General features: G+C 48.5%; 1 long non-coding RNA gene across 2 annotated transcripts; it reads right to left on the bottom strand.

Moving 5' to 3' along the window:
• Positions 1-232: 232 nt before the first annotated feature.
• LOC113876573 lies at positions 233-13,107 on the bottom strand. Of its 2 annotated transcripts, none has more exons than XR_003506528.1 (3): positions 13,068-13,107; positions 1,674-1,855; positions 233-474 (listed from the first exon to the last, which is right to left on the bottom strand). It is a non-coding gene; the product is annotated as an uncharacterized LOC113876573 (long non-coding RNA). The 2 variants fall into 2 exon arrangements; XR_003506527.1 differs by lacking the exon at positions 13,068-13,107 and adding an exon at positions 10,398-10,796.
• Positions 13,108-13,356: the final 249 nt, after the last annotated feature.

The following is a 13,356-nucleotide window of genomic DNA, read 5'->3' on the forward strand; positions in this document are numbered from 1 at the left end:
TCCTCCCGGGTTCTGCCCCTGACCTCGGAAGTGGGGTAGCTCCTCTCAGTCACGCTATGTGCGCCAGTTGCAGCCGCCCACGCTATGTGCCACACAAACTTGTCCACAGTCCCAGGTTTATCCTCGTTCTGTCTGACCCTGGTCCCCATGCTCTCAATGACCACTTCTCCTCACCATCTCCCAAGATCTCCTGCCTCACATCGTTCCCACAGCACACACACACTGGGCACACTGAGCAAAGCTGCAGTTATTTTATTAGAGTCAGCCTGACAGAGACCATATTACGTGAAACAGGTGTCTGGATTCCAGCTTTCGTTGAGAAGGAGAATAAGGCAGGTAGATCAAGCGCCGACCAGGCATCCCTGGCAAAGATTATCTCGCCAAAGATGTCACACTGAGAATTAATCCTAAAACAGTATCCACCACTGAGGACAGTACATAGCCATTGCAATCCTCACTCAAGATGATGGAAATCTAGGAGGGAGGAGAAGGAGGAAAGACAGGACCTGAGCCCACAGCTTGGCTATTCTGTCTCCCCAGGATCACCTGACGCCTTACCCTCAGAGATTCAGCCCCATCTCCAGCAAGGACCTCTGCCCACAGACCCACTACTGGAGAGGGGGCTGCCAGGAGGCACCAGGGGGAGAATGGCTCCCTAATAGCCCAGGCACAGGTGTCAGGAGGGAGATAGAGTCACCAACCATGCCAGGGAGGGGAGGAGATAACAAGGGTCAGCAGGGCACAGCAGGGGCTGGTTCTGAGGAGGAGCAGGGTGCTAGAGTCTGGGTTTGGGTCACACCTCCGGCACCTGATCCTCTTCTGTCAGGTGTGCTGGGTGGACGGACTGTGCAGGCAGGTGTCGTAAACAACCCCATGTGCCCTGTGTGCTCATGTTAGTGCATGAAACTCTGTTCCTGGAAAACCTCTCATTTTAAAAAATCAACAACTTGAGGAAAATATGCTGAGACAGACTATTTAAAATCTCCAATACTTACGAAAAGAACAAAGAGGGGAAAAAAGAATACTTCAGGAGATACATTGCTAGCTCAGGTGAGCAGCCACAAAGACCTAGAAGTCTCCTCAGTAGTTTCAGGCACCAAAATACCACAGTGGAAAATCAGGCTTGTAGGCACTGAGACCATCTCGGTGGAAATGGGGTTCTGAGCCAGAGCAATGGCCATCAGAGTGGGGAAAAGATGAAGGGAAGTGGAGATAAGTCATAAACCTTACAAACCTAGAGAATCTCATCCTGGAAAGAGACTCTTACTGTAGGGGATCCTTTACAATATTCCTAAAAGGAAGCTGATATTACTCCTTCAGATGTGGGAGCTGAATGCTTCCTTTCCTGTCAAGAATAAAATTCTACTCCTCCAATGCTAGCTCCTCACACTGAGGAAAAAAACATGAGTTAACATACTTGGTGCCAGTCCCCTATTGTGTGCAAGCTGACTGGCGTAACACAGGCATATTCAGTAGCAGAAGAGGCTGGACATGCAGGTGGACTGTCCTTGCATATTACAGGTGCTGCAGGGTGGAGCAAAGGTTTATGTGCTTCTTTGTTTATAGCTCTTGTCTGCCACATATCCCATGACTGCATGATCTATTACCATGTGGCATAGTGCACTATGCATGTTAGTGGGCAGGGCAGGGTAGGGGTGAGGGGAGTAAATTACCATGCTTTTTATATTCAACAGTTTGTCATCAAATCCCGCCTCATTGAAGCAATCCTGGATTCTTCCTATAGCTTCATTTTCTGCATCAGTAGCACTGACCAAACTGAGCGTTGAGTTCAACAATGTTTTGCTTCCAAGGGCCATTGAGCTAAACGCTGCACTAAACACAGGGCAGGCTTTGGCTGAAGGCACAGACAGAAAACACTTCATCAAAAGAATAACCAGAGTAGGAGGTTCCTGTTTCCCACCACTTGATAAGAACTCACACATCCAAAGCTTCCAGACTTACTTCCCAAAGCTTCCAGACCCGCCCTCACCCAGGACTGCTTACATCCCAGACAGAAAACCTTCCCTATGAGGCACTCCCAGCAGAGGGAGCAGCAAGAGGGGCGAGGTCTGGAGACTCCTCTGCCCTTGCCCACCATCCCCAGGCATATCAGCCAGCTTCCACCCTTCCAGTGAGCACCACTACACCCAACAAACTATCCCCTACGGTGTGCACAGATAACGACCCTTCCAACTCCACACCACCCCCTCCCTTCAAAGACTTAAAGCCTCAAGAAGTTTGTGCAGGACTCCTGGGTACCATCAGACAGCTGCCCTCAGAATCTGCCCCGAGAAGCGGCTTGGACAGGACTGGGAAGGATGCAGTGAGAAGGAACTGGGCAAGGATCTGGACCCTCCTTCCTACCCTCATGCATCTCAAAGGTCAGCTCTCTGGTCACCAGCAAGGCCAGCACAAGCAGTGCTCCCTTCATCATGGTGGTGGCTGGAGTACTCTGCTAAGGGCAGGGTTTCTGTCACTTTATAAACAACTAGCTCCCTGAGCCCAGCCTATGCCCCTCCCAGGAGGAAGGGGCCTTGGCAAGGCTCCTGGCACAGGTGGCTCCCTAGGCCCTTGGGGTGTTTATGGTGGAAGCCCTTCCTACTCTGAGAGCAGAGCTCCTGGAGAAGATGTGGTAGCATCTTTGCCAAAGATCAAGTGGAGCTAACATTTCTAAGTGACTCCATTTGGAGCCAAGTGCGTTGATGTCCCAGCCCCAACCATCACCAGTTTTCCTGGTCATCCTTCCCCCAGCCCATCCTGGTTCCCAGGGGCAGCACTCTCCCAAACTGAGCAGTTGGAATCACAAGAGGGTCAAGGACAGGTCTACACCACTGTTGGGCAGAAAAAAGGTAATCCAGAATCCTTCCTTTTCCCCCCAAGTCCTGGAGATAAGAATGAAGAGCTGGGCCTTCCTGCAGCCTCTAAATATCTTAACAGCTTCAGTCTCTACACTGGGCCCTGAGTACTGATAGACAGTACCAGTACTGGAGCCTTGGGCTCCAAATCATTCCAACCTGGGAACTCATAACCTGAAGACATGTGGGTTTTCCTAGGCGCTGGTAATTCTGTAATATTGGATAACTCTACCAGCTTTCCTCTGGGCATTAAGAGAGCAAGTCCTGGCACGTTCTGGACCTCTAGTGGCTCCAGCTTTGCCCCTTCTCCTGGCTGTCCCACCCTCTTCCATCTGTGAACCTGGTCTCAAGAGGTGTTTGGATGGCAGTCTATCCAGAAACATCAGTGAGCAGCTGTGGGGTGCGGTTTGTCTCCTGTATCTGAGACTCTATGAGATTCACAGCCCTACAGGACACAGGGGATGGGAGCTCTAAGGCCCAGACTGCTGGGTCCACCAGAGGTGGAACTGCACATGTGAAAACCCTCAAGAGCCAAACTCAACCTTCCAGGCTAGGAAAGCAGTTTGTTGGTACAAACAAAATGAGATTGACCTTGAAAACTCTTGAAGGAAGTCTGAGAAGCTCCCAATGGCCAAACTGGCAACAGTTAGACAGACAAAATAAATCAGAGTATTAGACGCTAACCCAAAGTATAAATTAATACCTGTGAGTTCAACTGATATGAAGAAATGATTAAATAAATAAATAGGGATTTCCCTAGATGCCCTCCTGTGCAATGAAAGCTGGTTCAATCCCCGGTTAGGGAACTAAGATCCCACATGCCCTGGGGCAACTAGAAGCATCCCACTGCAACTAGAAAGCCTGTGCTCTGCAAAGAAAAAAATCCACAAGTCGCAACCAAGACCTAGCACACTTAAACCATTAATAAACTAAAATAAATGAAACTAAATAAATGTGGGAGAGGAGACAAAAATTCCATACAGAAACATCCTGAATATCACAGGTAGATTATCCCCTCTAGGAGGCAAACTTAACTGTTCTGCCCCCTCAAGTGTGGGCTTGACTTATTAACTCACCTCCAAAGGAAACAAGAGGGGAAGGGGAAAAACAGTGCAGAAACCAGACAAAAACAATATTAATCAACTAATCAAGGCTGATATTCCCACTGGTAAGGCACACAGCTGTCATGTGTACCCTGATGTGAGGTGACAGGAAAGGCACTTCACCTGTGTGGTGTCTTCCTCAAACCAGAAAGTCTGAACCCCATGGGATATTATGAGAACAGCAGCAGACAAACTCAGCTTGGAGGCCTCCTACCATCCCTGGCCAATCCTCCTCATGACTGTCAAGGCCATGACAGACTAGGAGAGAATGAGTAAGCCACAGAGCAGAGGACACTGGGGACACATGACAGTGAATGCAGTGAGTATAGGTTGTGGATTTCATCCTGAAATACAGGAGACATTAATGGACAACCCAGGTGAAATCCAAATAAAGTATGAGGTTAGTTAGTAATAATTTTCTAATGTTGTTTCTCAGTTTTGAGAAATACTTGCAACTTTTCAATAAATAAAAAGTTCTCCAATTAAAAATTAATTTAAAAAAAACCTTGCACAAGTAAAGGGCCACATCAGTGGCATTCCTCCACTGACCCTGACCAACTCTTCATCCTGATGTCATCAAATATCCCCATGATCTGGGGACGTCTCAGAGGATCCTGTGGCACCCTCGGAAGGGCACTGGGCTGGATCCATAGCAGCCACCTGTGTTACTCCGCACTCCAGGCCCTGGCTCCTCTCCTCACAGAGTTGGGGAGGGCACTGGGGGCAGTGTCTTCTGAAGGACAGGAAGCATGGGATCCATGGGCAGGGGTCCCACATCATGGAAGTTCTGCCGCCACAGACAAAGAGCCAGCATGTGCAGCCTGGGCCTTGTGGTGTTCATCTTCCTGCCCAGGAACCTCTGAGGCACTTCTGCAACCACCTGAGCTGCAACCACGTGACCTTCAGAGGGATGGTCCTCTGGCAGCAGGAGCCATGGCGAGGAGGGGCTGCATGGAAGTGAGCTGACACTGCAGCTCAGTACTTGGTGACTCTTTGCCAAGAGTAGTTACCGGATGTGAATCCTATTTGGCATAGGGTTCTGAGTGTGGTCACACCTTTGTGTCCCAAATTCAGATCAGGCATTCAGGAAACCTTAATCTGCCACAGGTGACTCAGGCAAAGGCCAGTCAGATGCCTCCAGCAAAAAACTACTTGATTATGACTCATTGCACATTTTAAACCTTTACCATATGTAATTACTTCCAGGTAATATTCATAAAGCCATCTAGAGTAGGTAGAATTAAAGATATTCTTGCTTATCACCTCAAGAAATGGAATATTCCTGCCATTATTCTAACAAACACTGTGCAACATCTACCGAATGCTGGGCCCTCTCCAATCCTGGGGATGCTGCAGTACACAGCACAGCTCTCACTCTCCTGCAGCTCTTCATCACCTAAGAGGGAGGGAAAGACAGTGACCCCGTGGGAAGAGGCACTCTGGGAGAAGATGAAGCAGGGGGAGAAGACAGAGGGCTGTGGGGGGAGGATGGAGGCAGGACACTTTGATAGGCGGGCTCAAAAGTCTGGAGAAATCTGCCCTGTGATACTTGAAGACACCTGAGGATGAGGGAATGAATCATGCAGCCACTGGAGGAAGAGCCTTCCAGGCTGGGAGGACTCCACGTGCAGAGTCCCTGCTGCAGGAGCACACTTAGTCAGGTCAAGAAGCAGACAGGAGGCACTGAGGGAGGGGAGAAAGGCAGGGATAAGTTCACAGAGGCAGCAGCAGTGCGGGGCTGTTGTGCAACTGGCCCAGAGATTGTGGCCTAGAGTGGGCCTGGCTTTTCCTCAAGAGGAGATTGGGGGGAACAGTACAGAGACACTCAAGAGTAGAAAGAGTTGCAGAAAATGGATGTACCTAAAGACCATCATACTAAGTGAGGAATGTGAGACTAAGAAGCAGAAATATCTTACAATATCTTTTATATGAGGAATCTAAAAAGACATGATACAGATGGACTAACTTACAAAACAGAAACAGATTGACAGGGAATGAACTTATGGTTGCCTTGAGTAAGGATGAGGGGAAGTGATAATTAGGAATTTCAGCATAGACAGGTCCACAATGCTATATTTAAAATGGATTATCAATAAGGACCAATTGTACAGCACAGGGAACTTTGCTCAATGTTATGCGGCAGCCTGGATGGGGGGGCAGTTTGGGAAAGAATAGATACATGTATGTATTTTTATGGGTGAGTCTCTTTGTTGTCCACCTGAAACTACCATAAAACAGTTAATCCACTAAACTTCAATACAAAAGAAAAAGTTAAATTAAAAAAAAAAAGACGTTGTAAAGAATAATCCTGTATATAATGATGTTCTATCAAAGTCACCAGTTGGCAGGACTGGTCAAGAGAAAACGAAATTTCTGGGCCAGCACATAGAAGAGCTTTCCAGGTTCCAGATACTTATTCAGGGAAGTAGCCCAACAAGGGCCACTGACAAGATCAAGGACACGGTGATAGCAGCAGGGCAGGAGCCACCAGAGACCCTGACCAGGGGCTCAGGGCTTTGCCTGGAATTTACTCCCTGTGAGACCATTTGCTAAGCACTGAGCTTCATGAGGACCCATAAGGTCCACACCAGCCTCTCTTCAAGGTCACAGTTGTTCTGACAGCCTGTCACTGCCCATCATTCAGGAGGCCTGATCTGGGAGCACTTTTTCACTTTTTGGTTAACCTGGGGATTTTCAGTTGTTAATATTCCTGAGTCAGCTGCCCCTCCCACAGAGCCCTCCAGTGGGGAGGAGGCTGAGCCAGTGCCCTCTGTGGACTCAAGGACTAGCATCTTGCCAACACACACAGCTCCTCCTGTGCAGCCCCGGGCACCTTTACACTGTGGCCTGGCATATCTCCTGAAAAAAGGAAGCACGTGACACAGTCCCCTGGGGTGAGGACAAGCACAGGCATAAAAGGGCTCCAGGTGAGTAGCGAGCACCTGCCACCAGCACCATGACACGGGCTGGAGCTCTTCTGCTGCTCTGCGCTGCCTTGCTCTTCATTGTGGGCGTTAGTGAGTAGCTGTGATCTGGGCTCCCCAAGGGTTCTGACACCTTCCCAGGGCAGCAATAAGCATGTCAGAAAGGGAAGGGAACAGTGTGTTCTGGTAAGTATCTTTCAGGGAGTTTCCCCTTATCGTTCTGTTTCAGAGTGTGATGACATCTGCCCAGCCTTGAGGGACACTGTTGACCTGTTCCTATCAGGAAGCCATGAGGCCTATATTGAACAAGTTGAAAAGTATAACCAAAACTCTGATGTACTAGAAACCGCTGATACCCTGAAGAGCTGTGTTGATGAGAAGTTGACACCAGAGGATAAACAGGATACTCTCAGTGCTCTGGTGGGTCAGGCTGTCTGTGAATGTGCCTGTGGGACCTATGGCGGGGGCATGGGGGGGCAGAGAGGGATGTGTCAGGGGTCTGCTCAGGGCACTGGAAAGTGGGGGAGATCATTTCCTCTCCACCCTGGCCCTTCCCTGGGGACCTGGGAGCAGAAAGAACCTCATAAATGAGGAGGTAGAAAGGAAGAGGCCGACACCCACAGTGTAGGAAAGGATCCTGCAGGAAGACTCAATCCAGCCTGGAGTTCTTGAGCTGGCCCTGACTGCTCAGCTCTGCCTGGTCACAGGCCTGGGACCCTCCAGGCCCTCCTGACTCTGGGACACCACCTGCCTTTCGAGTTAGGCCCTCACCAGTGGCCTCCCTGACTTCAGCCTCTCCAGCACACGAACCTGAATCTGCTGCAGTCCATTCCCATTGAGTCCTTCCTCTCTCCAAACATCAGGTGCTTCAAGTCCCTACTCCATCTCACCTAAACCCCACATTTGTCTTTGTTCCCTGAATTCCAAAGGGCCATTATGCCACACATGCCCTAAGAGGAGGCTGCTTCCAAAAGCTGCCCTCCTGCTCTCCCCAGGCCTGGGATGCCCAGAGCCCAGGATCAGGGTGAATCCTTTCTCTGCTGCCCTAGAGGTGGTGGGACAAGCAGCTATTTAAGCTCTATGTCTCCAAGGGCCAAAGGGAAGAAGCAGACTGGGATCAACTCACCCCTGAAGACTTTCAGGAGTCACTCCAGAGCCCTGCCAGATGGTCCTCAGCAATGTTCCCCTTTCTATCACAAAAGACTGCCCTCAGCCCTTCAGGGAGACCCCACAACCTCTCTTCCATTGGAGGAAGCCTCACTGGGATGTACCCACCCTTATTTGCTCACATCCAGAGGCCTCCCTCCAAACAAGCCACCAGGCCCCTGAGTTCAGTGCCGTTAACTGTCATGTCCACCCGAGGCCTCACCAGGTTTCTGCACCTTCTTTTACAAAATAAGATATACTCAAGTTCTCTCTGCTGATGGAACTGTCCCTGCCAGGAACCCAAGGAAGCCTCTTGCCTGATCCCTAAGTCATGTCAGCAACCTGCCACATCCAGGTGTCTATTAAAGGATTCCAGCAATAAAAAGCCTTGCAATTCACAAGAGAGTGCTTACTCAATGGATATTGGGCTTTGGATGTGGGGGGAGGGAGGACGTGACCACAGTGGAGACCACCAGGGTGCCTTCCCACTGCAGCTGGATTTCAGTACTGATGCTTCTCCACAAATTCAGTACATGGGGGTAGGGTTGGTGATCATATATCAGTCAGAGTGTCTGATCACTTCTGTCACCAAGACCCAGGTCATGAGCGTCATCCACCAAATTTAGGCCTCCCAGCAACCTTGAGGGTTAGGATTAACCATGATCATCTTAAAGGGAAAATTTGAAGCTCAGAGCGGATGAAGCATCTGCTAAAAAAGACACAGCTTCCCCCACCCATCCACGCTGGGGAGACAAGCTGGGCTAACTCATCCTGTGACTGTGCACATATTCCAGCCCTTCTTTGGGCCTCTGGTTCCCATTAACAAAATCAAACTAACTCCATTCTCCAAGGCTGGAGTGAGACCAAAGTAAAATAATGGGTGAGAAAGAGCCCTGTCCAAAGCACCTGACAAGAGAGGAAGAACAAAGGGTCAAGGTTCACATGCTGAACTCCATCACTCCCTGGGCCTCAGTTTATCCTAAATCCAACCCACCAGTTGTTGACTCAGCTGCTTCCACATAAACACACTGAGTTGGGTGTCACACTCAGAGTGGACGTCCAGGGGCCTGGGGTTTCTTGCTCCTCCTATTTCTCTGCTGCCTGCCCATGAACTGGGCCCCATGCTCACTTTGTCTGATTCTTCTTCACCTAACCCCACCCCATCTCTAAGAGCTCCTTCCCACCCAACAGCTCCCCTCCAGAAAAAGAGTCTGCTGGGCTTACCCCACAGGGCTGGATCTAGGACAGGGAATCTCTAAGGTCTTCATGGTGAGGAGGCTTAGGACAAGTCTCTAAGGTGATCCAGAGCAGCTGCTTCTCCCTGTGGAGGGGACCCTGGGCAACACGGGGGAGGTCTCCTTGCCCAGAATGAAACCAGGCTCTTGTCTCTGCCCACCACTCCACCCCAGCTCTCCTAAGATGGAGACCTGCCTCTGCGGGAGCTAAGGTGAGGAGAGGGTGTGAGCAGGTCCTGGGGCAGGGACCCTTCTCCTCATCTGACCCAGGATGTGTATTCCACCCCACCCCCACCCAACTGACACAAAAGCTCCAGGCCTTCTGAAAGGACAGTTGCCACCCAGATGAGTTGAGTGCATCTTACAATATCTTGGATAAAGATGTAGCTTGCTCTGCAGTGAGTGTACAGGTTTGACGGGGACCCGTACAAGGATATGGCGAATACAAGTGAGGGGCAGTTGGTCCTCCTGAGACAGACACAAACCATCTCTTGGCTTGTGCTCAGCTGCAGAGAATTCCCTGAGGCTGCTGAGGAGACACCTCCATACTGTCCACCTGCCCCCTCCCCTCTCCCTGCCTTCCTCTGATCCACAGCACCCTTATCTAATCTGGGGTTAGAAGAAAAGGCAGTATCTGATTTCTCCCAAATCCTTCTCTGTCTGACATCCCAGACTTCAGATGGGTGGGAAGGTAACTGTCAAAAACTTGTAGCTTTTGATCTCTGATTCTCACATGAATCTCCCTCTGAGATCATAGAAGCCCCATCTCGCTGCCACCTAGGCCAACCTGAGTTCACCTGCAGCTGTGGGATAATCCCCTACTGCAGATACTCCCCTTCTCAAACATCTGCAACTCCTCTACCTGCTTGGTGGATTTCTCCAGCACCTGGGAGCTTCCTGAACCACTCAGTGGAAAGTGTGGGGATTCAAGCCCATGGGGCAACCCTCAGACACTACAGACCCCAGCTTCCTTGACTGCTGATGGGTCTCCTCAGAGGTGAGCTCCACACTCTCTCTCAAGGCACCCAATGGCCTAGGGCCCCACCTGCCCACTTCCTTGGCCTTTCTCACTTTGGTGTTCACTGTCCTTAGTTCCTCTCTTAAGCACCTGATATCACCTCCCTAATTACCTACCTGCCCCCAAGTTCCTGTGTATGGGTCTCCTTTGTTGGGAACACAAAGTCTTCTAGTGTCCTATGTCCATCTGCCTGATTAGGAAGGACAAGAATTCAAGAGGAGGATGCTCAGTGAAGGCAGCAGGAGGAAGGCAGAGGGATACCATAGTTGACGCTTCAGAGGCATCACCACTCTACACAGAGAACAGGAACCTGGGTTGGGGAGGGAGGTGCTCTTTGTCCATATATTTCTCTATGGACCTTGCACTGAGATATTCCCAAACTGTCCTGACAAGGTGTTTTGAGGGTGCACCCCTATCCCAGCCCATAGGAATCCATGTGGGAATCCAGGCAGAAGCACACATTGCCCCACTGATTAAGTCCTGCTAAGTCACTTCAGTCGTGTCCGACTCTTCGCGACCCCATGGACTGCAGCCCACCAGGCTCCTCTGCCCATGGGATTTTCCAGGCAAGAGTACTGGAGTGGGGTGCCATTGCCTTCTCCATGATTAAGTCCTGGGAGCCAGAAAATCAGAGAGAGATGGGAGCAAGCTCTGGGTGCCAGGATAGAAATAACAGGACTGAGACAAGCTCCCAAAAAGGAAAAGCCCAAAATCAAGCAATAGTGGAGGACATGAATGCAATGAAGAGCTGCATGGATAAATGCACTGTTTAACTGTTACCATCTAACCTGGAAGTTTATATCCAATTCCTTTTTTTAAATATTGTATAACACTTGACTACTCTTCTAAAGCTATGACATATCTACTCTCATCCTCAGGCTGGCCATGCTCATGGACTCAGAACACAGGATATCCTGCCAGGGCTTGAAATCCAGACATCTGAAGGGGTTCACATCTGGAAGGCTCAGATGTTCTATGTGCCCCAAGAGGGTACCTGAGGAAGGCACACAACTCAGTAGATCCTTAGGGGTGCTCAGCACAGCAAAGAGTTGACAGAAATACAACTTCCACTGTGAAGGACACCATAGAAAACACACACATGGATGCATCCTGTCCATTCCCAGATGACTGAGCTAACTGCAAATTGACTACTTGGCTAGACAAATGGGCCCCACTTGTAAAGCCTGCAGAGATGCACATAGCCCCATGTATTTGGGCAGCAGGGGCACAGAAACTGGCCTGGGCAACATATCACAGTCAGGTGAAGAGGCCCTGCTGATGATAGCAGGACAAGCCCAGATTCAAATTATCTGCTTCTACCACAAAGGCAGCTCTGAGAAGACACATCGGGCTGGCCCAGACTCAGGAGCGTCTTCCACGCCCAATCCGTGAGGAGCTAGCCCATTCTGCACTGTTTCAGGAAAGGCATGGAAGGAATAATAATAAATCAGAGAGATACATGAATCATTTTGGTCTAGTTGTCCAGGGATAAAAATCAGAGAAAAGCCCAAGATTACTGAGGAAGCCTCAAACTAGAGAGATCCTGAGGAGAGGCCAGGAATAATAAATCAAGGCAGACTTCTCGCTGGTTAAATGTCCAGGGAAACTTTGCACAATGGTGCAATATGGTGCACAGCTGTGTGGTATGCAATACAGGCTTACAAAACATTCTACCTGCATACTGACTGAATGCTTCAATTTGGAAAAAATGTGAAAAATAAATATCTAGTTCCTCTTTCCGTCTCAAAACATGAAAAAGACAGTATTAGGAATTTTAAAATATAATTTTAAATGTAAAAGTAAGAATTTAAAAGTATAATTCTAAGACAAAGAGAACAATATGGGGTTATCACCAGATGACTAAATTTAACACATCTTCAGAGAACAGAAAGCAGAGAAAGATGTGGTGAGCGCAGGCAGAGAAAACTGTATCTAACAAATCAGACAGAGCCAATTTTTCTTTAATTTCAAAGAGCTCTGTGCTTCGGAGGCACTGGGCAGTGCAGTGGATAAGTGTAAACAAAGTTGCAGAGCTGAAAAGAAGCCACGGGTGTGAAATTTCTATGTGGAATCACTGAAATCTCTAACCCTCTTCCCCACCTCTTTTATTCATAGAACACCTGCATCCTTCAAGAAACAAACTAGAGAGGCAGCATGATGTAACGGTAAGATTAGGGACCCTGCAGGATGGTTCAAAAGTGGCTGTATTCAAAAGGTAAGTAATTTGAATGGCACAAATGTAAGCTAGGGGCTTCCCTGGTGGCTCAGCAGTAAAGAATCTGCCTGCCAAAGCAGGAGATACAGGTTGGATCCCTGGAGAAGGAAACAGCAATGTACTCCAGTCCTCTTGCCTGGGAAATCCATGGACAGAGGAGCCTGGCAGGCTATAGACCATAGGGCTACAAACAGTCAGATATGACTTAGTGACTAAACAACAACAATGAAGAGAAAAATAAAAAATCAATTATAAGAGAAACCCCATAAAGGCTATTAGCTGATATCTCTGCAGAAACCTTGCAGTCTGAAGGCAGTAGCGTGATACATTTAAAGTCCTGAAAGGGAGAAACCTACAACCTAAGATACTGTGCCCAGCAAGATTATTATTTAGAATAGAGGGAGAGATAAAGAATTTCTCAAACAAGCAAAAACTAAAAGAATTCAGCAATACTAAACTTACACTGAAACAATGACAAATTGTCTACAAATAGAAAAGAGGCTAGAATTTCCAGGAAATGGAAAATCACAATAGGAAAGGCAAATACACAGAAGGACTGAAGATTACTTACACAAGCCAGTAAAATTCGGCACTTTCACTGCCATGGCCTGGGTTCAATCACTGGTTGGGGAAATAAGATCTCACAAGCTGCATGGCCAAAAAAAATAAAAAATAAAAAATTCATATAAGTGATTATAGCTATAATCTATAGTAAAAGGGTAAGCATGAACATGTAAAATAGAACATAAAAGACAAAAAATATGGGGAAGGGGAGAATAAAAATGTAGATCTTTTAGAGTATGTTTGACCTTATAGGACTATCAGTTTAAAGCAAGTGGATATAGCTATGGGTCAACATA

This window comes from Bos indicus x Bos taurus, chromosome 18 (genome assembly GCF_003369695.1).
Source record: "Bos indicus x Bos taurus breed Angus x Brahman F1 hybrid chromosome 18, Bos_hybrid_MaternalHap_v2.0, whole genome shotgun sequence".
Lineage (NCBI taxonomy): Eukaryota > Metazoa > Chordata > Mammalia > Artiodactyla > Bovidae > Bos > Bos indicus x Bos taurus.